Consider the following 26,726-nt stretch of genomic DNA (forward strand, 5'->3'; position numbering starts at 1 on the left):
CTGTCTATATTATCACCTACCCAATTAAAATCCCTCCCCCCGTTATTACATTTTCCATGGAAAACTTTTCCAGGTATTTTGACAATTTTTCTAGAAATATTTTCTTGTAATTTCTATTAGCTGGCATATATATATATTTATAAAGTGAGTTGTTTCTATAACTATATGTAGGAGCCTTCCTTTGAAAATTTTTCCTTCCTCTACTCTTTCCCAGTTTAGCCCCCTTTTATTTTTTATAAGAGTCGCTACTCCCCCTTTAACATCATTTCCTTCGTAGTCGTTCATCAAGAGTATGCCATCTAAATAACTTTCACACAATATTCTGTTTTCGTTATTAAAACCATTGTGCGTTTCTTGAATAAAGATTAAATCATACTTTAGGTCTTTTGGAAACTTTGGTATTTTATCTTTATTAATCCCATTAACATTAATAGACAGGAGCTGTAAGTTTATTCCTTCCATTCCTGTCTCTTATCAGGGTGTCGCATTGATGGTTATACTATAAATAATTTTGTTTCATTGGAATTATATTGTAATTTGCGAAATGGGTGTACTGGTTTCCCCACCCCCCTCAGATGAACTGGGTGTAATTTCAATTTCTGATGTTAGTGTGTTTCTTGGAGTTGTTTCTTGTAGTGTACTGTTTGTTCCATCCGTTGTTTCGGTCCTAATTGTTTCTTTTGTCTCTTCATTTGTGGTGTGTTCTTCTGTATCCATCTCCGTTCCTGTTTCATATTCTGATTCATCTTCTTGGTTATTTCCGTGGTCAGTTTCCTCATCCTCTTCAGAAGCATTTGTTTCCCTCTCACCCTCCTGATCTGTTTCCTCATCTGTTTCTTCTTCTCGTATCTTTTTTTGTTTGGTTTGGGTCTTTTGACTGGCTTTTTTATTGGTGATGTATCCCTCTCTTGGGGGGATATAGAGTCCGCTTTTCTTCTTTTCCTATTTCTCCTAGGTAGAGGTGTGGATGTTAAGGGCGTGGCTGCTATGCTTTCATTTTCTTCTTCCTTTTGGGTTGGTTCAATCTAAAGACCCTCGAATTTGTTTTTGGTGTTTACATCTGTTTCCATTGCCTGTGTGGGAACCCTTCCTGTTTTGTTGGGACTTAGAAACTGCTCCCATTCTACGGTTTTATGTCCTTCTATGTAGGTTATGTCGAGTTCCGGTAGTGTTTGAATCACTTCTTCTGTTTATTTTCCTTCCCTCACCTGCTTTACAAGCTTGAGTATCTCCGAAATTTGTTCTACGTTCCCCATTTGTTGTTGTTGTTGTTGTTGCTGCTGCTACTGTGGTGGTTTCTGAGTAGCTACTTTGCTGGCATAAGTTCCCACTTGTTGTGCATTTGTCGCCTGGCAGTCCCTGGGGGCATGTCCTATCTGATGACACATGGGACATATCCTATCGTTCTCACACCTCTTATACCATGATTTCATTCGAAATCCAAGAACGTAGAAAAAGACAGGTATTTTCTTCGCATCTTCTTTACTCACTTAAACTAGTCTATTTCCAAACTTGATGGGGGCAAACCCCACACAGTGGCCATTTTATGAGTAATCACTTTGGCCCCGAGGAGGTGTCTTAGTAACCATAACTGGCATCCATTTTATCTCGATTGTGTCAGTTTCAATCAGAGATATATTGAGTTTTGGATAAATAACAAATTTGTTTATCCCTCCATTCTGTAAGGCATCTATCTTCCCTATATCGATGCCAAGAGTGTGTAGGCCCATGAGTACTTCCCCTTGTCTAGGCATGGATGCTGTGTCCCCAAAATCGAGCGTTTGGCATCCCTCTGGGTGACAGACACTCATCCTCGTGTCTTCGATTATAGTGTGGAAATACCGTTTGATTTTCGAACCTCTCGGTATGGCTCTTACAGGCATAGTCTCCGTTTCCATTTTGCAACGAAGGCTTGCTTGCAAAACAAAAACTACAGGTCTCACACTACTATTTCTATAAAAGTAAGTTTTGGCAGGGTTTTCACCTAAATTAAGGCGGTAAATATTCCTGCTTTTTGGTCAAAATATCTATTTTAGGGGTCACTCAAACAGATTTAGGCTGGTCCCTAAATATAGAGAATGTTTAAAGTGCTATGTGTCTAAACACAAAAGTTTTAGACGATGATATGTTTATGCTGAGTATATCTCACTCCCGTCTACTGCTTGTTAATCCCAGCCGGGATTATTTACATGCAGAAGACCAGATCAAGATAAATAGCTATGTATAATAACAAAATAAATGTAAAAGGTGTTAGTAATGAAATGTCTCACCAATTCTCTACTATGCTATTATTCACACAAATATGACTTTGTCACAGCCTTCTTTGCTCCTTTGTTTCCCGTAGCTTGCTTGGGTGGCATGGTTGATACAAGAATACCTTTTTTGTTGAAAATGGTCTGAATTATTTGAAATATTACAGAGAAGCAGTTATTTTTGTTAATGAGATGAACACTCTTAGTGTAACAATTTTAGCATTAGAACTAGAGTTATGCCCCATGAGATAGCTTGGCCATACAAAGGTCCACAAGGACTCACGGTACTAATTCAACTCTAATAGTTAACCTATGGAAACACTGTCATATTCAAAATTCAATAATTTAAAATTTCTGGGTGCTGATGATGAGACTTATAATTTTCCATGCACAACTAACCTTGGTGCAAGCTTATGTGTGGAGAACACCATATGAGCCGCGGCATTTTGTTTATCTACATGTGCATGAAACACATGTTATTGATTCTGAACCAAATGAATCAGGTGCTACTTTCATTATTGAGTACTCCTGAGTCAAGCCTGTAAAAATACTAAAATTGCGTCAGTAGAAATTTGTGTATATATTTTTTTAATTACATATAGGATAAGCTCTCAAAAGAAATTTTTACTAAAATTTTAATTTTTATTATTAACCAATTATGGACCACCAAACCCGTAAATGCACTATTATTTGTTCACCCATTTCTAGACTTGTTCACAGTTCTTCCGTATAATTATTATCGTGTGTCTACAAAGAGCTGTCTTACACATGAATGTGATATCTCAAAAACCTGATTAACTAGTTGAAAGTATATTCTAACTGTTTCTTTTGAGTTTGCGTAATTGAGATTGGGAAGCATTTCCAGATTATATCAGTGATATATTGCCAAGGACATCGAACTTGCTGACACGTCAGAAACCTGGCTGGTAGAGAACCTGCTTTTAATGTTTTAGGAAATAATTGTGAGTATTATCAATATCATATGTGTACTTAATAGTTGATTATGCAACATGACCGATATCATTTATCAGTAGGTCATGTGTTTGTTTAAGCCGAGATCTGACTTTACAGGGGCAAGACTTGATAATATTGGACAAAATGTACATGTACTGTCAAAATGCCTTGATTAATTAGAACCAGATAAAACAACTATTCCTTCTGTCATCGAGTGTAAAATAAAAATGTTGATTTTTCCAGGGAGCTTAGCTGGTATTAGACTTTTGTGCATTTATTCGTAACTTTACGCTCTGATGCGTATCGTATCATAGTCATAGATGCAGGCTCGTTCTTTTAGCTCCAGTAGTGAAACATAAATGTGTGTTATAGTCCGCGGGTATGGTCTACGTACTTTTAACATCTTTTGTAAATTTGACATATATCTTTAATAGCTATCAATGAATATGTCTATAAGATGGTGACATTTTCAATCACTATGGATTTAATGTCTTGAATTGTAGCCCACAATCTATATGAACCCTGTCTGTCATTTGTTACCTGAGCTGTTTATACATAGTTTAGTATATACTATATACATATAATATGTAACATTGAGTACTTTAGTTTATAAAATATACAGACAATATGTAACACTGAGTAACCAATTACAAAACAAGTGAAGGAAATCCACTTGCAGAAAGGAAATTAAATCTATCACCACACTGTAGCACAATTTAAAGCTTCACGTTTCATCGCGCTCGCACTTTTTAAATATGAAAATAAAATGTGTTTATTCAGCCACTGTGACGAGTATGGGAGATAATTATAAATTGATGTGTATTATTTAATTTTCAATGAAAAATGCTTTTCAAATTAAGTATATATGATTTTGTAGACCGCTCCAGTGGCCTAGTAGATAGAGCGTTCGCCTCGGATGCGGCAGTTCGTGGGTTCGATCCCCGGCCGAGTCATACCAAAGAGTTATTTTAAAAAATGGTATTAACAGCTGCTTTGGTAGGCGCTCAGCAACATGATACATATTTGCGGCATGATGCCCCAGTGCTAGGCATCACTGTAAACTGCCACACTGCAGATATCTTAGCGATATGACCAGTGTTTCCCTTTACGCACATTTGTGCGTCAGGGACGCACGCTGGAGAAAATTGATGCACACATTTTGTTACCGTGCTTTTTTTATGCAAAGGATTTTCATAATATGATCATGATTTATTTAATACCCAATGCATTGGACGATGGATGGTTTCGTATATACTTCGTGTATAGGCATTGACTGGTTCCCCGCTTTGTTTGCTCCCTGCCTTGGTCTCCTCTATTCGTATAGCAAAGTGCAACGCAGGGAACATAAAAAACAATGAACCAGACTAGCATAGGCAATGTTATGACGGAGTAGCTTCCCCTAATCTCGAGAGCTTCTCGCGATTTTCATCGAGCTCAGCAAGCTGTTCTAGTTATTTAACATCATGGCTCGTTGCACTAGAAAGTGATCGCCAGATTAAAACGTCATGCACTAAAAAGCATTAGCGAAGAAAGTGAAAGAAGCAGAACATAAAAGAGTAACCGTGGATCTAACTTTAATGAAAAATGGAGAAATTTATTCCCTTCACTGGAATAGTCATTATGATTCCCGGTGTGACTTCTGATCGCGTGATTGCAAAGACTGCAAAAGTGAATAATCCTTTCGTGACAGGATTTTAGACAGGATTTTAGAAGTTTTAAAAATAGGCCCTCGTTCGCCATAAGATATCTGGAGAACACATTATAACCTAAGACATTATTTCACAACATAGAAATCAGTAACCTTGCAGAGACAAATGCGTTATTTGGATTACAAAGTCAGCAGGTCATTGCAGATTTTGTTGGTTTTTAACTTTTACTGCAATAAAAGAGAGATCTTAAAGTTCAAGTGTAACTTATTAGAAAGAAGATGAATCACTATCCTCCTTGATATTTGGATAAATGTGTTCTAGGACGAAGTACGATGAAACCTATGATAGTACACATTTGATCAAAGGCAGTAAATTAACTCCCATTTGGTTAAAAAGATTTATTTGGCTTTTTGTATTGGCTTATATGTAATGTGTTGGGCTATAATATTTTTGAGGAGACTGTTAAAAGTACGACTTTAAAAGAAAAATGAACTAATAAAATTATTTTTTGAATGGACAATGCATTTGTTTGTTAATTGTGCATGTTGGTGTATTTGTATGGAGAGAGAGAGAGAGAGAGAGAGAGAGTGGTGCATGTTGCAGTATCCTATTTCAAGCTGTAAAAGTATGAGTCGTATGAAAATGTGTCAGTACATTTTTGACCCCCACATTTTTTATTTGACCCCCAGTTTTGACACCAAAGGGTTTTTTGTACCCTCAATTTTATACCCCAGGGGATACACTGGATATGACCGAAATGTATTTAAAGCTACGTTTAAATCCAAAGCACACACACAAACACACACATCACACATGATTTTGTCGCCTCGGATGCGGGAGATTGTGGGTTCGATCCTCGGCCGAGTCATACCAGAGACTTAAAAAATGGTGCTAACAGCTGCCTCGCTTGGCGTTCAGCATTAAGAGGTTAGTGTAAGGACTGGTCGGCCTGGTGTCAGGATAATGTGACTGGGTGGGACATCATGCTACATGTCTTCGGCATGATGCCCCAGTGCTAGATATCAGTATAAACTGCCACATTGCAGACATCGTAGCGATATGACTGAAAAATTGTTAAAGCTACGTTAAAAATAGAAATCACATCACATCACATAATTTTGTTCCAAATATGTTAGTGATAGAAGTAAACAATATATTGCCTTGCTGGCATATCGCATGTGCATTCCTTCGTTTACTTAAGCACATCTAATATCCGTTTGCATGAACCAACGAGTAGTCCTTATCACTTATATATTAGCCTATGCAAGTGGCAAATATAAGCGTTCCACGTCATATTTAAATTCCAGTGTCCTGGGTATTACATTATCTATTGTTATCTAGTATTAAGCAGGGCCACACACATATTTGATTGTCCTCATTTCAGAAGTATTACCGGTTTTTCTTATATAGTATATAATGGGCAACTATGAGATCATGTAAAATATAAAATGAACATGGTTTCAATAACAGTTTTGTTGCTAAGAATAATGTCTTCTACGTTAATCGATTGCTAATCAATAGAGTCTGCAGTCTGCAACAAATTGAATAATATAACAAGGCCGCGTCTTTATTCAAAGTCGAACAGGTGTAGCTGATCAATACGATCTATTTTGCAAAGATAGTTCTCGTCTAGATATGTAAATAGAACGCGCAGATATAATAGAGAACAATATCCATGTTTTTTACAAACGAAATGCAGCCCTTTGACAGCGCGTAGTAACCGACCTGACATATATGTATTGCGATCTAATTATCTGTCTTTTGCTATTTATATTTTCAATTTTATTCCTTCTTTTCTATTTCCATCATTTATAATTTTGTACGATGATTTTCCTCTCTTCCCTTTAAGATACATGAAAGAGATCACTTCGTAGAGGAACTTATTATTTCTGGTAAAATTACATAACATATGGAAGAGATTTTTGTTAACTGCAATGTTACATCTATCACACACCATCCAACTACCACTGCCAACAAAAGGAATAACGATTTGCGTGGTAAGTACAATTATACAAGACACGCCAAATATACTGAGCGTGGCAGATTAAAAGAAATAAGGATCAAAATAAAACTCTATCTTCAAACAAAACGTGTGTGTGTGTGTGTGTGTGTGTGTGTGTGTGTGTGTGTGTGTGTGTTTGGAGTTTTAACTTAGCATTAATAATGTTTCCATCATTTCGCTACGATGTCTGCAGTGTGGCAGTTTATACTGATGCCGAGCACTAGGGCATTATGCCGCAGACATTTAACATGATACCCCATCCATTAACATTATACTGACACCCAGACGACCAGTCCTGACACTAACCTCATAATGCTGAGCGCAGAGCGAGGCAGCTGTTGGTATCATTTTTATAAGTCTTTGTTATGAATCCGTCGGGTTTCAAACCCGCGACCTCCCGCATCCGGGGCTGACGCTTTAACTACTACACCGATGCAGCGGTCAAACCAAAAGGAAACCGAATGTCATCATGCAACTACATAGCATATATATATATATATATATATATATATATATATATATATATATATATATATATATATATATATATATATATATATATATATATATATATATATATATATATTCAACGACCACATGTAAACTCTAATTTCCTTATTATTAAGTCTCTCTGATTATGATAGTCTGTTAAAGACTTTATCTATGATTTACGCGCATTTCTCTTCATGTTTTTATCAGCGAATACTTGTATGTTGATATATATACATAGTTTTACATGTAACCTACATGGATGTCTAGTCCCCAGCTAATTTATCTGTTAAGAAGCAAATGTGTATAGACCGGACATCTTTTGCATAATATATTGTATTATGGGTAGCAATGCCTAAATGAAAAATAGTGCCAAAAAAAAAAAAAACATTTGGAAACCAGAGGTTTTCCGTTACTTTCAGTTTCACTTTTATCTCGTATCCGTGCTATATGTGCCCTTATCATAGTCATAAGCGTGTTTCTGTCGTGACAATGGTCAGATATCATGAGCGAATTCATTTCGTAACAATAGCCTTTACACATGGGACGGTGTGGGAAATTGGAGATTTAATTAGGACATTCCAAGAAAGCTAGTTCCATTTTACCCATTTAGTCACGATTCCGGTAAAAGCGTATCTACTCATTATTGTTTGTTATACAGAAAGGTGGATATAGTGACTCATAATTATCAATATGTCGGTTGCTCATGACAAGGAAATAGACAATTGAATCAGAGAAATTGTCACCGAATATAGGAAAAGTTTATTTCAATAATTTGAAACATGAAATTATATCTGAGCGAAGCTAGGTTGCATGGATTTTCCCCCACTGCACAGTAGCTATCTACGTATCAATCACTGCGCGCGATCAATTAGAACAATATTTTCGAATGTGCGCAATTTTATTTCTTCTAGTATTTTACGAAAAAACTAACATTAAAACAACGTCTCAGATTATCTAAACAATATAATTAATTCCTTTCGTTGTTTTTTTTTTCTTCTTCCAAAATTACCGTGGGCAAACGATTTTTCTTTCGAAGAGGCGCTATTGAACGAGGCATTAGAAAAGGAAATAGAAAGAAGAAAAAAACATGAATAAGTATTAACGTACTTAATTTCTTTTACGATAGTTTGCTATCAATTGATATGCGTACTGTATACACTATTGTAGTTCACTTCCGTACAAATGTACAGAGAGATAAAGCAATATATATTCAGATGGAGAGAAAAGTTAAAGAAGTGTATATTTCACTAGGCTTTATTAACTCACACCTTCCTCATTTTATAACAATATTAATTTTTCAAAAAATATGCCATGATCTGAGTAAACAACAAAGTATCATCAGTCTGATAATAGACATTAATTATTGCTTGTGTTCATAGCTGAAATGGTATGGCGTTGATATGGTGGATCAACATATATTTTCGATTTCAATCTTGTCAAAAATAATTTTGATGCAATAAATATCTCTAGAAAACAAAACTATCCATTTGCAGGTTTGAAACTAAGTTTTATTAACTCTCAGTTTTCACAACATAAATAATGAAAAATATTACACAAAAAAAACAGTGAATTAACTTTTTTTTAAAACAAAATTGTAAATCATACCATATCTAAATCATGGAAAGTAACACTTTTTATTAAAAGAAAAGTAGAGGTGAGTGGCCTAATTGATTTGCATCAGAAAACGATGGTGAGCTGTTGTGCATAAATTATTATTCCATAATTATATGGTACAGTTGTTATTTGTTTCCAAACAGTGGAAGCAATGTACTATATACAGTCGGGATTGACGATAACTTGACTGGATTGTGTCACTGTTCTTTAATTGCAAAGAACGTTAGAGAATATCAACACAGACAGGAGGAAAAGATTTACTTTAAACGATTGCGCATTGACATTTGATAACATGACTTTGGACGTACATATATCCTTCGTGAATTAATTTCTCTTTAATAGGATCTGTTTTAGCAGTTCTCATTTCTTTAAAGAAATTTATTTATGTATTAATTCTTGTAAATTCTCTGTTTGTATACCCTAATAAAAGCAATAAAATATATTAAATATGTTAAAGGGTATGTTGGTTGAGATAGCAAGGTTACTCGTGCAATCAATTTAGTTGTACTTGTCTCACACACCGAGGATTTAACCGATGGAATGCAATCGGACTGTTGTGATTTGGAGTAATCACTCTTCGGAATTTAGTAATCATGAAGAATATAGACCAGAAACGTTCATATTGCAGCAACATGAAAAGAATGAACCAAAGGAGCTATTATTGAATATGAGCACTTGCTTCCAGATGTTCCTACACGAACACATAACATCTACAATGAGGGTGAAATTATTGATTCCACACCCACAATAAAGCATCCGTACAGGATGAAACCTCTCAAACAGGAATGTTTGAATAAACGCAATGTTTGATAAAGAAGTATTTCACAGAACCGAATAAACTTTACTGGAATTCACTGTACATATTTGTACCAGAACCAGATGATACTTTCCGCATCTGCAAAGAATATAGAAAGGTGAACAGTGGGATTCAAACAGTTTTCTTTGCATTACCAAAGATCGCCGATTGCTTTGATAAACTCGGAAACAAAATTCGTCACTTCACTTCAATTTACCTGTTGAAAGGATTCTGGCAAATTTTGCTGACGGAAATGGCAAAAGATATTTCGGCATTCGTGACTCCAGATGTACTCTATCGATATAATGCGACGCCGTTTGGGACGAACGGCTCGCCTTGTACGTTCAATTAACATGATTGAATCTGGTCTAGATAATTGTGATGCTTACGTCGATGGTGTCATCATCTATACCTACACCTGAAAAATGAATTTAGGGACAAAACGGCAATTCTTTGACCGACGCACTGATGCAAATTCACAATTTATTTATTCAAGAGGGAGTTTTTAGTACTTGTATTACATTTCCAGGATTTATTGTGGGACGTGAAAAAGTACAGATGCTGATTTGTAAGTCTATTTATGAATTCCCTGTGCTTATTAGTATAAAACTGATGCGATTATTTGGTATGGCTGTATACTCTCAAAATTTTGCTCCAAAATTACTATAATTGCTGAACCCCTGAGAGATTTATTGAGTAAGAAAACCAATTTTCATTGGTTTGAATAATGTAAGAAAGTTTTTGATACGTTACAGGCCATACTTAAGAGTGTACTAGTTCGTTCAGCTCAAAATGTCAGTCAAGCATTTAATCTGTGTACTGATGCAAGTGATGTTGGGGTTGGTGCAGTATTGATTCAAGAAGCAAAAACACAGTGTAGATCATGCAGTGTGTTGGTCCCCCCCCCCCCACAAATCAAATAAACACTAGAAAAATTATTCCACATTCGAGAAGGAATGTTTATGTTTGATATAAGCATTACAACACTTTGAAGTGTATATTATTTCAGCTCCTTCTCCGATTATTGTGATTAGTGATGACAACTCCCTTAATTTCATTGGCAAGATATAAAACTCAAATAATAGATTATTAAGGTTTGATGTTGCAGGAATACAATATTGACATCAGATACTCAAGGGAAAAGACAATATAACTAACTGAAGATGCAATTTCACGTTTAAAGAAATATTATATTGTTTCATGCATACTTTGTTTAATTCCAAAAAAAAATCTTGTGCAATTGTTTTGTCACAAGCATATGTGACTAGAATAAAAGAAGGTTCTATTCCATAAATCTCTTTTATGATGGCAAGTATTATCTATATTTAATTTCCATTGTTTGTTAGTTTATTGTTTTATTTTGTTTTTAAATGTTATATGTTGTGGGTAATCAGCATTGTATCTAATCGATGATCTTGTCCAAAAACGGTTACAATTTTGTAAACAAATGTTTTCTCCGAGTCAGGATTATTGTTATTAGGCTGAGTCAAGGACATTGTATTTTATATAGTTATACTCAGAATAAGTGATTTCTGTTACGTGCCTTATAGTAACAAACTTTCTGGGGTTTTGACTTGCACCTTCGACTGCCATGCAACTAATGTTTGTTTCTGAAAATATGTTATTCGTGTGTAAAGATATTGGCGGAATTAACCGTATTATGCTGAGCTCATTAATACATTTGGGCTGAATGTATTTCTTTAAATTATTAAATTCAATTGATGTTTTTCTAGAAAAAACAGAGTGGTCATAAAATAATGTTATTGGAAATTCATTGTCATTTATAGTGAAGTCAAACCTGGAATTATATTACCCTTATTCCATAAAATACTCTTGATAAAACACAACGACAGAGACCATCATTAGCGCATGCGCAACTTTAGTGTAGTATTTAATTTGAATTTACACTAAAGTTTGTGATATAGGGGCTCTATAAAACTTTACTTAAAAGGACTTATGTCTGCAATTGGGACTATTTAGGATTCAATACCATCAGTTCCTTTTTACATTTTCACTTTGTATTCTTTTTAAGTAAATTTGGTGATTTTTTACAAGCTTGTTGCTTTTCCCTCTATTCTGTCACTTATTTAAAGACTCGTGGCAATACGTATGATGTCAACATATAAATGTAACATACAGACACCTGATGGACTTGTACGTAATGAAAACTGCCGAAAACAGATGTGAATGGGAACATGAAACACAGGTGGAGAGTAGACGAGGAGAGTCTCCGCAAAATGTTATAACTGCTTTCTGATACGACCAGCGATAGCTAAAGGTTTTAAAATTAAAACCTGTATGAAAAACTAATAATCAAATATTGACCTGCACAGAAGATGGTCCTATACTTAGAAACCCTGATATAATTCATGAAATTGTAACTTTCTAACTGTTAAGGAGGAACAACAAAAAAAAACTAAATAGATATTTTGATGGATTGATTTGGTCTTGCAGAGTAGGAAAAAGCAACAAACATGTGATTATATTAATACTCTCAGGGACAACGTGACTAATTGTCAACAATACAAACAGCATTAAATAACGTCTTTTTTATCTTGTATAACAATAACATTTCACTGGTCAGTATCTTGTTATAATAACGCAGTAAAATATAACCTTCAAAAGAAAAATGAAAATGCACATATAAAATGGAGAGGGAGATAAAATAAATCTAAAAATCTCTAAATAAGAGATAATAACACATGATAATTAGAATATCATTTTAAAAATCAAAGATTTCGCAGGAGATGTTTGTCATCTTAATGTGGAATAGGTCAGAATTATAGTTCACTGTGTCACATTGAGCCAGACAGGCTTAGCACACGTGCATTTAATAGGTCATGATCGGAACATAATTTGAGTGAGAAATGTTCCATTGGAATACACCATGGTCTGCTGACAGATAGAAAAACGTGGGTGTTACCAATTATTTAGGACATGTACAGACGTTGAGTACATGGCAACGCAATCCAAGAATGGGTAAGTATATTTGAACGAACTTTGTTATTGTTAATCATCCTAATTTATTTTATAGTATCCGTTTACATTTACATCCTGCACTGATCAGAATCCTCATATTTTGAACATATCGTGTTTGTGGTTTTGTACTTCCATCGCTGTTTGAATATAAGCCTGTTTGATAATCATTTTCTATAATATAAACTTTTCTGTCACGATGTAGTCTTTCATCACTAGTGCGCATTAAAATGCTAAATCATTGATTCAGTCAGTATATCGCAGTTGCATTAACACAGGTTAGACGAGGAAGATAACTGTTCTTCTGAAAAGGGTATATATGTTGTACTACTCCTATCTTAAATTACACCCATTCAAATAAATACAATAAAATATAAACCAATCTCTCCACTCTGTTCGGATATAATTTTAGTTTATGTATGACTGATTGGGACCAGTGAAAATAATTTAGTGAAAGATGTTTAATTTCTATTACTTCTCAAACGCTGTCCCGAATTTCAAAGTCAAAAGTATGCAAAAATATGTTTAATATGTTTAGAACAAAGGTCATTGCAAGTTTTAATTTATATTAAATGTTGAAAAAATTAACAGTGCCACCAAATACAGAAGTAGTAAAGTGGTTTGCAAAGAGTCATATAATTCATCAAGACCATAACCTATTCATTTTGCAATAAGTTGTTCGAAGAGCTAACATAATTTATTTTAATGCTTTGTCAATGATGAAATATTGAGACAGTATGGTATCGTAAATATGAAACAAACATCTCTTTCACTCACTTGTCATGAAATCAATATTGTCCTTTTCATGTTATGAGCCATGTGTCCTCATTACGTTTCAAGGGAGCGTGTAAAATATTTGGTTGTGCAGATACAAAGCTTCCAATTAATGTGCAATGTTGGTCTTCGTCATATAACACACATTATCATGCGCATGGTGTTCTGTGATTTAGAATAGCTTGTTTCCCCGAAAAGGTACAAATGGATACAAGTCCTAGATCTTGTCATTCTCATCAACACTAACATATCACCAGTCATGCGCTAGTACTTTGATTCCTCTTTATCAACTCTTGTGATTGTCTGCAGCTCAGTGCGCTGCCAATGGCTTTTCCCAGAAAGGTCAATGCTGATGCTCCAATAGCCACCAGTGTTAGAGCCGTTTCAACCAAAGTCTGGACAATATTAGCATGGATTAACTAAAGTACGAAAATAACACTGGAAACTTTAGAATACATCATTGACACCCTTCATTATGACTATTCCTGGTCTTTTTATTCAGCAATCAATTTCAAGCAAGCTCAGTAATGGGCTTCGATCCAACCATAATTCCCTATGAACAAATCGAGTCCAAGCAATATTCCATGGTGAAGACAACTGTGAAGTATGGTATCACTGTTGTTTTTAGAATGCATTGGCGGAAATGAGTGACACTGATATGAATATAATGTACTTGATTTGGTTATAAGTAGGTATTGCACATTTAACTGTTTTAAAGTACAGTTTGCTTATGATGACATAAAAGTATCTACGCTACGGATACATCTCGACGCAAAAAACTGAAATGATCATACAAATGATCATATATTTTGCAGTATCATCACTCCATCAGAAACAGTGAGTTAGTATTTGGTAACTTATATATGTGAGGAAAACATACGTTCCGTGTATCGAACTTAGCGGGTTTCAGTTTAAAGCTTAATAGACATTTAAAAGAGAAAGTAGCCTAAATTTAAAATAGCATGTTGACAAGTCGCAGAAATATTGACTGATGGTACCCAATCATTCAATTAAACGGACAAGCGTGCCATATGTTATGGTATAGTTGCAAAGTTGTTACAAGAAGCCTTAGTGGAAACTTGTTTGCTATTAGCACTGTAATCTTGAGAGCACTTTATGCTAAGCTATACAATTTGGAAAATTAACGATGTTTATTGTTTTATTGATTCTATAAGAATGCTTTAGTATTACTTGATAAGTGTTTCATAAGTGTTTCATTAATACATTATGGCAGTATGACAACATACTCACGAAGAAAAGAATTTGTCACAGTGGATTTTAAAGTAGCAATCCTGCATCAAGGCAGATAGAAGAAGAAGTGTTTGCAAATGTGTTTCAAACCAGTTTTACTTGGATAGTAACTATAAGGTTTTCGTTCATAACATTACACAGCTTGCCATACAACTGGAGCTCAATACGAAAGGCTCTTCAAATAGAATTTCGTAGAAAATGTTTTGTGCTACAGACAACTAAACGCACTCTTGGGGCAACTGGCAGTGAATTCAGTTGGTTCCTGGATAACTAGGAAACAAAGTTTATTCTACCTGTTTACTCTTATCTTTTCTATAACGACACCAACTGGCAAAATGTTCACAGTTACACCACATAACATTGTATCCTATTTCCCCAAGCTTAGAGAGCTCTCTCTCTCTCTCTCTCTCTCTCCACGATTTCTTCTTTCCCTATTGGCCTATGAAAGAACAGGGCTCCAAATTAAAAACTACCCACACATACTGTATGTCACTTGTGCTTGCTAATTTAGCGATTTCTTAGGAATAGCGGAAATATATAGTGGCTCCTTCGATGATAATGGTACTAATTTTGAGAAAGGTGATTCACGCTGATCAAGTACAGAGTGCCATCTCTTTTTGAGTTCACCTGTCAATGTATCACCGGTAGATCATAAACGATTAGCAACACTTTTTACGATTTCATTTATAATAAATGCGATTGATAACTTTGAGTCCCTGATACTACCGCTTTCATTAAATACTGGAATAGTATCCGTAGTCTTTTTGAGAACTCTACGAACTATGTCACTCCAGTTGATATTACTCGTTTTCAAATCACCATGTTTATCTTGAAAAAATAACAACCTCATCTGCATCCACTCCAGAAAGATTCATAATATTAGCAAGTTCGTCGTTAGTCGCGTAATTCGACAGATCGATATAATCTTTTTTTCTTCTTGTCTTTGAAGGAAGAAGAACTTCCGTAAATATATACCATTATACGTTAAGATTTATTTAAATCGTCTACTTGTATAATCGTGCACGAACTTATTGGGTGGTAATGTTGATCTCGATACAGCGTTAAGTACAGACATTAATTCACAGCCGCATATTTGCGGATCTGTTATTGTTTGTGTCGGTAATTTTGAGTACCAGATATGATTTTTTCAACGCCTGAGTTATTATTGTGTTTACGTAATTCATAAATTCTTTTCGTGCAGCCAACCCATACGAATCAAAATAAACAATTCCACGTGGATCGATAGCGTACGCGACCCAGTGAGTACCGCGGCGAGAACATTCATCGAGATTAATGATACCGGTTTCAGTATTATTTGGTTTGACAGGTAACTGATTACGCATAAAACACCTCTAAATTGTGTAATATTTAATTTTTCAGCATATCAAGTAAATCAAAATTTGACATTGGAAGAAGACGCTTTGTGTCTAACGAAGTGTTCCTGGAAGACTCAGTCCTTAACCGTATCCTGTTCCTGGTAATCTCAGACCTTTCCCTCTTTTGTTTAATCCTTTTCTTGTTGCTTTCTTCAGTGCCATTCCAGCAGCGGTTTCAAAAGCACCAAGCGCGGCTGCTTTTGCAACGCCAGGTGCGGCAGCGGAAATTAACGACGGAATAGCTGCGAGAAGTGGGCATATACCATCTATTTTAACAATATCTGTAATCGCACCCGCGGAAAGATCGAGTTTAACACCTGTCTTTAATTGTTTTGCTTTAGTAAAGTGTTTAAGTTGACGTTCTGACAGTGATAATTTATTCGGGACAGTTGCGATTTGTTTTAGTGATATTTTCATTCCGCAGTTCTTTGTTGAATTCGATTGAAGTTTGTTAATCTAACCAGTAGTCAGACTAACACTAACATGATGATATGACATAAATATCATAAGTGATCTAATTACATGTAATTTTGTAAACGATGTTACATATTTTCAACTGGGGCATCAATAACTCTCATTCGTCCACCACCACCTTCAAGTATCATTGATTTGTCGCTGATTATAACAGCAACTTCTCTGTAATTAATACCAGCGGATTTACACGACCTCTAGAATGAATATCAACAACAGAGTGTCTAGATAAATCAAGATGTTCCAGTGAAAATTAATAAATCCGATAAGGATTTCTAAAATATAACTGTGATATTTGTAAACTGGTATCTATATTTTGATCACGTCCCATAAATGTCATTAAACGATGATATGCAAGTACTATGTAATTATTTTCAAAATTTAAGGTTACAACTTCGGATGGTTCTTTATGTCCATTGGTCCGTAAAAATTCACTAACTGTAATGTTGTCAAACATCATATGACGATGGTCTTGATTATCTACCTAATCGATCAGCATTTTGTAAAGTGATAAACATATGCCTTGGCGCAGAAACGTCTAGTTGTGATGCAATATGCCATGCAAATAGCCCAGCAATAGTACTAGGAATGCTATATGTGGTCACTGTTAACCGTGATAACAATGATTTGCCACATGAATCCATAAAAGGACGTAATTATTGTTCCTCTGCAATTGATGGAGTCGTCACTGGCATCCATAGTGAAAATTTAAATCATATTACCTTACCAGCAGCAACGACGCCTCGTCGCCAAATAGCATAATTATCGTTAACCTTTCTCATAAGTATGTTTCGCTCCAAAAATAACTTTTCTAACATTTCTACAAAATTAAAAGATGTGTGATAATGGAATAGCGCATGAAAATCTTCTACGACCATCCTTCAACATTAATTTACCTGTAGCTAGGTTATAATTTGGTCTTGTATTAATATTCATGTTTTCAGCATCAATATCAGCAGCGCCTGCATTGTTTCTTGATCGTCTTATACAAGTTACTTTCAGGATCCGCGTTATCTTTGGCAAACATCATTGACGGACCAAATGATCTTGTATAATCATATGAATATATTCCTAAATGTATTATCGTTGTAGCAACATCAACGTTTTTTTTAATTGTTTCAATATTTTTTATTCAATCACGTACGTAGCGCTATCAGACAACGCCAAGATATCATTGTTAATAAAGCCAACTGCAACATCGGCTCCGTATGATGTATTAAGAGGGGCTTCTGTTACAAGCTCTCCGTCCACTTTAATAAATGCTTCAGCATGTAAGAAATATATGCTTGTATCTTGAACTTGTGGTCGATTCTTCCTCTTGCGTTAGGTACACGTGCGTCATAAGAATAATACTGATAATCGCGGATAGATTCATCTTTGAGAACTTGTGCTGGACCGGATATACGCTTGAAAATGTTATTATAACTAATTTCGTCTAACACGAAGACCACTTCCTGAAATAAATCTTGTATTTACCGGCATAATTTCATTAGTCAATTGTTTAGGAACAACTTCATTCACAGCCAATTATTAGTTTTTTTATTTGCAACTTGATTTATTTTTTACTGATATTTGCAGGCATAATTTCAGTACTGGGTAATTTTACTGGTGTTGTGGTTTTCTTCACATTAATCGAGCTAATCTTTCTTTTATTGCTGAACATGCTTTACCGGCAACATTACCGACAGCACCAATGCCTTTATCTCGAATAGCATCAATAGCCTTCATTCTATTCCTAACTGTTTTGCAATCCGTATTGCTTTTGGAGCTATCCTTCTAAATAAACACTGAACAACATCACAGAGTCCATCTCCATAAGTTGCTTTATAACTTGGCAATTGCGAATTTATTACTCTGACCATAATCGGTCCATGTTGAGCATTATGTATGATCAATCGTTTCGTTATTCACAAAGACCTTCTCATTCACATCCTTTATCTCAAACAATAAATATCAGCAGCACCAACATTACAGTCACACAACCAGTACAAAACCTACGTGTTACTCTGGACAGTACTCTCACATTGCATCAACATGTCATGAACATATGCAAGGCTGCATATCTTGAGCTGAGACACATCAGCTCAATTCGCAAATATCTTTCAGTTGATGCCACTAAAACACTCGTGTGTTGATTAGTACTTTCAAGACTGGACTACTGCAACTCAATTATGTCTGGTTACTCAAAATATCTGCTCCAGAAACTTCAAAATGTTCAAAACACAGCTGCTCGGATCATAATTAGAGTACCACGATCAGAGCACATCTCTTCGCTGCTATGTACCCTACACTGGCTATCCATTCGATCCAGAATCAAACAAAAAATTTGTTCTCTGTGCTACATTTCACTGTCGGACTCGAGTCTAACATACCTATCCGACCTCACCCATATGTATACACCAGCAAGATAAGTACGCTCCTCTTCTGACAATCGTATACTCATTATTCCCACTATGAAAACAAAGTCATATGGACAGCGTTCTTTTGCATACCAGGGCCCAGCAAAGTGAAATGAATTGCCCACTGAACTTAGACACAAAGACAGTGATCACATTCAAGTGGGCTCTCAAAACTCACTTATTTCGACTGCAAGAACAAACTTAAAGACCTATTATAGTTTCCTACCTTAAATATTCTCAGCATGTTTTTTAATGTTTTCTAATTTCATTGTGTTTGTTTTTGTAATCATATCATTATATGTTGTTTATCTTATAGGTGTTGCCTAATGTTGTAAAGCGCTTAGAGCTTGTAAAGATTAGGCGCTATACAAAGTCCTCATAATTAGTAGTAGTAGTAGTAGTATTCACTTTTCTAATCAGCGATATTAATCGCTATAATAATCATCAACGATTTCATGAATGAGAGATCGATAAACATTAATATCCATGATGCCGCCGGTAAATAATAGCCGTCAAAAATCAGATATTTCATCAATGATTTCTGACGAATTATTTACTGCGCCTCTTTCTCCAATCAGATATTTCTAGCCGTTCTACGTCAGAAAGAACATTGTTAGGACAAGCGCCAAGACCACTTTGTTGAGTAAAAAGATGACTTCTAGTAGGCCGGTATCAGGCTCTCTAAACATACGAGGATAAATATATTCTTCCTCTGGACTTACTAATCCAAGTGAATCTCTTCTAGCTTGTACTTTTTGTTGAAATTCAACACACACAAAAACCTGGATCATCCGGTTTGATAGAATCTTTATCTTTAAAAACGAAATATTTCTTTAACCTAAAGCTCAGGTGTTCATTTTTTAAATAAAATTAGGTTTTACATATTTTTCTCTTTCCTCATATCCACGTGCAGCAATATATATTGTTCTGTTCGGATCATTTCTAATATCTCGGATAAATTCAGGAAAAAATATAGTTACAAATCTCGATGATTATTTTTAATTATTTTTTTTATTTTATTTTTTTTTGGTATGCGTTTATAGCTGTTGTTGTCGCTCAATTTGTTTCTGTGGTGAAGGAAGTTGATAGGAAGGTTGTTGCTGAGGAAGTTGCGGTAAGAAAGGATTTTGCTGAGAAATTTTCCAGTACATCATAAAGTCTCTATATTTCACCAACAAAACTTCTATATTTTAGATGATCAGTTCTGGCTTGTTTTTTTTTTGTTATAATATATGCGAAATACCTACTTGATGAAATTACCATTATCATTACTGACAGTATTATAATCAGATTTTAAATATTTAGACTTTTCAAAAAGAACTGTCAATGTCACACGAGGTAAATCTCTCTTTTTAGTAATTTTGACTTCTTCAACAACACCTTCTTTAAAACTTTTAATAATTCAGTATTTCCTTGTTTACTTTAGGTATAAGTGCAAGATCCTTTTTTATTTTCATTAATACCTTCAAGTATTTCTCCACAGGAGGAGGCTGAGCGGCATCTATTTCAACCGGAAGTTCTCGTAAAATCTTTTCGTTTGTTTAATTCTTCTCGCTATCTTTTCATTTTGTTCAACAGTTTGTTTTAACGTCAGAAGAAGACCTTCAGTGGCTTCTACTACCTTTTCAGTACCTTTTGTAACAGGTTTAAATAGTTGTTCTGAACCTTCTACAAATTCAACTTGTGATTCTTGTTGTTCTTGTAGTTTTCGCGTGACACAATCACGAATATGAAGAAATTTCTTTATTGTTTCTAGTCGTTCTCGAGCTAACCTAGTTGTGTGTAAAATTCCGTGGCTGGTGACATTATTTATACATTAATGATCTAATTACAGCAGCAGGGAGGGTGCGACCACCGAGTTAGTCCAATTTCGTAATAAACGAATACACATTTGTATTTCTGTACATGAAAAAGCAAAATAATGCAGTGATATAACCCAATTAGAGAAACCGCCACTGGTGATTAGATTAGCTTGAATTTAACGTTATTTACGTTATTTGATCGTCTTTTTACAAGGGTTTATTTCAATTTTAGACCCTTCAAAAAGTGGTCTGTTCACCACCATCCCCACCCCCACCCCCACCCCCCGCTGCTTCATTCGTCGAAATACATGGAATCTAATTTGTAATCGTTTAATTTTTTCTCCTTTTTATCTTTTACAGAGAATACATTTTAAACAATGATAACATTTTGAGAGCAAATATTTAATTACCTTTGATGAGCCCTTTCTGCTGAGAATCTTCCATTTTTGTTTAAATACTACACAGAAGCCTTAAACTGTTAAATACACGACCACTCTAAGTTTAATTTTATCTTAGTCATAGCGGGTGGCGAGTGGCCAAGTGGTCTAAAGCGCTCTCTGTTACGTATCACTGCAACCTCTGTCTGCGTGGGTTCGAATCTCGGATTAGATCAATATGCTGACTTGAAAAAGCTTTCGGTGGGTTGGTGGTTCTTTCCGGAGTTTTCCTGGGTTCTTCTTCCACCATTTATACTGGCCGCCATGTATAGCCTTTCTCGTGCTGAAAAATGGCGTTAAGCCCTACAACATCTCTTATTCACAGAGTTGTAGTTATCTCCTTTGAAATCATTTGGCTAAACAAATGTCCACAAAGAGGTGTCTTACGTATATAAATTGTCTGGTAACTCAATAGCTTTATTGACGAGTTACAAAAAGAAAATTAAAGATGAAATCTTAAAATTCTCTGTATCCAACTCGTCTAATAAACTAACATTGTTTTCATCTATTTTCCTTCGAAATGGTGACCATATGTAGCCGTGACGTGGCAAGGTTCCATTTCGATTATGCAAAACATGATTTGTATATTAGTAATAATATGCCTTGTACTATATATTGTATATTGTCAGTCATTGCGTGATATGTACAAAATGTCTGGTGAAGAAAGGAAACTAGTAAGGTGGAAAATGTTCCTTCTCCCATTTTCACTTTTACTTTGAGTATGCGTTTGCGCACGTAACCAAATACCATATAAGTCGTTTTCCGATCTGTTTGGTTTCTTTTCGTAACATTCTTAGTAACATAAAATAAGGAACAGGATATCAGTTTAATAAAATGTGTAGACTATGGGTGAAATTTTCAATAGAACATAGCATAGCATATATACAGCATACAAATACACACAAATTATATGTGTGTGTGTGTGTGTGTGTGTGTGTGTGTGTGTGTGTGTCGAGAAAATAGATCAAAACAACTTTAATTTGATGGCCATATTTTAAAAGCAATAGTTTTATTATGAAAGGCATATTGATGTATATGAATCTATGTAGAGAAAGGAATAGGGTCTCTAATTACTTACACGAGGAAATATTTCATTTTCTTGCTTGAAAGGGAAATTTTCTTGCAAATGGTAAGTGGCCAAGACATAGTAAGAGCCCTGTTGTAGTGTAGATTTAAGTGTAGACTAATGTTATAATGGAATAAGAAATATTCAATATTATTGGTCCCATTTTCCATTTACGATATACTGATATGAACCGGTTGGATTTCTCTAGTACAATTATCAAGTACCACCTGTACGTTTTTCTGTGACGTCTATCGAATGCTATCGCTGACATAACTTTGAAACGAATTGCGATTTCGTGACTCGATGTACTAGACCTGAAGAGATTAAATGCAAAGATAATTAAATATTATGCCTCTGTAATGTGCGACGTCGAGTACTTTATTGCGTGCAATCGAGTTCTCCATCACGGCATATAGAAACTTCAGCTTCGTGTCATCGAGCTATCTGGCAAACCAGCTGATAAATATCGCAGGCATATTTCTTGCTTTTACAGCTCAATGTGCGTGTTCGAAGTTTTAACAAGTAATGTTGTAAAGGCCAATTAGAAAAGTCGTTCGGATCACATGATCACTTATACAAGACCAAATGAACGTGCGCTCTTTACGATCGAGCAAATACAAAAAAGTATGTTTGTGTTACAGGATCTCCATTGGCTCGTGAGCGCATGTTGAAAAAGCGGGGCACTTTTCCCAAGCTCTTATACACGATTGATCATGAAGATCATGTGGTTAAATACGATTGTGCGGTTCAAACGGTTTCCGTTTGATCCCTTGAGATCGCGTATTAGACTACAGACATATTCTAGCATAGATATTTCGAAATGTACTCACCTTATTCAACCGTTGCCCTCGCAGATAACTCTATCGCTCGACATGAAAAATGAGTACACGACTGTGCGCAATAGACAGCTCAGTTATATAGATCATATCATTGAATGTATATACTGACTGCCTCTCTTGGTTTTTGGAGAATAAGATCGGAAATCGTTGCAGTATTATAGCAGCGATAGCTTGCCATAGACGTGAACCTTATTGACACTTCGTAATGCTTGCTGGTAGAAAATACGTTTTCTTTTCTTGTTCATACTTTGAAAAAAGAATGGCGTTGTATTATCAACATAATGATTGTACCTGGTATATGATTATGTCCCACTTATCGGTCGCACATGGTTTTTGTTTTCGTCTGGACGTAATTCCACACGGGCAAGATATAGTTATGGAAGATGAGATGTACATGTACTGATAAAATCATTTGTTCATTAGATTTGTATGTACCGTCAAGATCACGTATTCAGTAGAGATGTACAAATACCGTTAAATCCAGCGAAACAAACGTTTAGATTTTTTAGAAGCATTTATTATTTTCAATTTGGCCTGGCATCGGCCTTTATTTCATTGGGTGTACACATACATTTCTTTTTCTTTTTTTTTTTTTTTTTGCTTCCAGGGTCTGAGTGGTGGTATTTGGATTTTCTGTACTTGTTGTTAATTGTCTGTACCGATGTTTACTGTATAATTATCGTGAGTTTATTCTCGGTATCTTTGTACCAACAATGAAACATTAATGTATGTTTAAGTCCGCGCCTATGGTCAACTCTATTGTAAATGTGGCATATTTCCTTGACAACTTTCATTGAATACGTTTATAGGGTGATAGACAATTGGTATGAGACGAATGTCTTGTATTGTAGCAAAAACCTACCGCCTGTTCGTCATTTTTCTGTGCAATTTACACACGCACGCACGCACGCACACACACACACACACACACACATACATACATACATACATACATACATACACACATATAATGTAAAATTATAGGAAATCCACTTACACCGAAGAAATGAAATCTGTCACCACACTCTTGCACAAAAACGTCATGCTTAAATTGCTATTGGCGTCTTTCAAACATGAAAATAAAAATATCTGCTTTTGTGTAGCCACTGTGATGCCTAAAATAGATAATCACAAATCTATACACATTATATCATTTTCAATAATATATGCATGTACAATTAAATGTAAATGGTTTTGTTTCCAAAATATTAGAGATAGCGGTATACAACATCTTACCTTGTTCGTATATCACACTGTACGTTCTGTCCTTCAGTTAAATGCAACTACTATCGTTTGTCATGAACCAATAAATAATCCGTAACAACTAGTTTAAGCCTATGCGCATGGCAAAAGGAAGTGTTTCGAGTTATTTATAACCATCGCGTCATAGATAAATTCTCCCACAAAATTTCCGTGATCTATTTACTAAAATGAATATGGTGTGTTGGGAATAAATATGTTAACATGCAGGGCCACAGAGATACTTGGCAGTGCCCCTTTTCAAAACTGAACCGGTGTTTCTCAAATTTGATGTGTAAACATGTCAAATGAAGTGTATACTAAACACGATTTTCTATAATAGTTTTGCCGTTAGGGTTAATGTCTTCGACTGACAATCGATAATGTCCATAACAAAATAATTAGTAAAATATATTCATAACTATTGTTCGAAGTGGAGCAGATAGTACTGATAGAATGTATGGTTTTTCTTTACTTAAACAAAGATAATATAAATACAACGGAGAACAATTTGCAAATAGAATTGAGCCCGAAAAGCAATTACATTGACACTGATTTGCAAATGTTCGTATCGATACGATTTTGGTACCTTAATTTAAGAAGCACTTTGTAATACATACTGCCTTTGATTTCTTTGTCTTTTTCAATTGCTATATTCACTTTCCTTCCTTCCACTGTTATTAATTTATATGATAATTTTATCTCTTACCTGGCCAATACTTGAATGAGCTCATTTTCATAAAGGAACTTACTATTTCTGGTAAATTACATAAAATATTGAAGAGTTTTTATACACCTCCACCCTCTCACGCTCCAACCCATCATTAATATGCAAAAGAACAATAATTTTTGTGTTGAGTACAATAAAAAAGACAGATAAACTATACAGAACGTGGCAAATAAAAAAAGGTAAAATAAACTAGCTTCAAAACAAGGTAATCCAAATTTCAGTATGCAACGATATAGCAATTTGTTTAAAAATAGCGTGAATTTCTAGCATACTTCTTTTATACATTTTCTTCGCCATATCTACATCCTCAGTGCAGTTGGGAATAGTTGATGCAGTTTATTAGTATTTTACCTCTTGCCATATATATACATCCATGGTGTAGCAAATGCATAGAAACGGACATATATCATGACATTTTGGTACGAGGCTAATGCAAATGTTAACAACGCTACCTCCTGTGCCGGGTGCCCGAGTGTCCGAGTGGTCTAAAGCGCTCTCCGTTACGGATCACTGCCATCTCACCTCTGTCTGCGTGGGTTCGAGTCTCGGATTCAGCCATTGTGGGTATGTGAAAAAGCTTATCAGTAGCTTCTCGTGCGTCGGTGGTTCTTTCCGGGGTTTTCCCGGGTTCTTCCTCTACCACTAAAACTGTCCGCCATGTATAGCCTATCGTGTGCTGAAAAATGGCGTTAAACCTTACAACAACCTCCTGTGCCTGTATCACTGTCATGGGCGAGTACCTTTCGTAACAATCGCCAGATAAGAAGTCTTCGATATGTTGTCAATTAATGAACTAAATTAAAAGTTTCTGAACTCATTGTCAGTAGTGAAAGTCATTCCAATAAATCAAATTGCGTAATTTTAAAGAATCGAGTATATTTATCTGCCAACATTGATGCGCATTATGCCGATACATGTTCTGTACAGGACAGGTCACTTCAATTACCACGGCATGCTATAACCTTTCGCGCCTTGGTGTGTCGTTAAGTATCTGTCACTCAGTCAATTAATAAGCCCATCTTACTATCTCGGCTTCAGACCTCATTTACTCCACAAGGGTTAGTTACAAAGAAAATTAGGAGCCTAAGCCGTAACAAAATAAGAAAAGAGAAGACTCGAGTCCGCACCCCTCGGTAGTTCCAACCCTGCTAGTTTATCCTAATTGCGTCTGCTAATTTCCAACTTAAACCAGTCGTAATCAAGAATAGTTCAATTTTCAAAACAGCCCGACACACTTCGTTCAGTTTGTGACATATTGGAGAAAATGCAACAATTGTTCGCCGATTTTGACGTCTGGACAAGAAATGATCCGGCAGTGCCGTTTGCATTCGGATCGTATTGGATTTCACCATAAACCGAAAGGTAAGATCAGAACAACCGAACAGAAAAAGAAGATAAGGAATTTGATTCAGTAGCATTCAGTCAACTGATAGTCTAAGTCCGAAGAAAATTCTGATTTATCTACGTTGTACTCATAAAATATATTATATCTAATAGATTAGTTTACAATAAAGAGTTTTAGAATAATGAAAAACAAATAACCCGTCTCGAAAGAAAATTTCACACACCCCACCCCACCCCCACGGAAATGAAATGGTTGATTGAGC

At 35.3% G+C, this 26,726-nt stretch overlaps 1 protein-coding gene across 1 annotated transcript in view; it reads right to left on the reverse strand.

Moving 5' to 3' along the window:
* Nucleotides 1–24,513, reverse strand: part of LOC149776540 (phospholipase A and acyltransferase 2-like) — a 42,604-nt gene extending 18,091 nt beyond the window's left edge. The window contains exon 1 of the mRNA XM_089940997.1: nt 24,387–24,513. The gene's annotated coding sequence lies outside the window, so the exon portion shown is untranslated. The remainder of the gene's footprint in view (nt 1–24,386) is intronic.
* Between the last annotated feature and the right edge of the window lie 2,213 nt (nt 24,514–26,726).

This window comes from Sinohyriopsis cumingii, chromosome 18, assembly GCF_028554795.1.
Source record: "Sinohyriopsis cumingii isolate HCF-2022 chromosome 18, ASM2855479v2, whole genome shotgun sequence".
In the NCBI taxonomy this organism is placed as follows: domain Eukaryota; kingdom Metazoa; phylum Mollusca; class Bivalvia; order Unionida; family Unionidae; genus Sinohyriopsis; species Sinohyriopsis cumingii.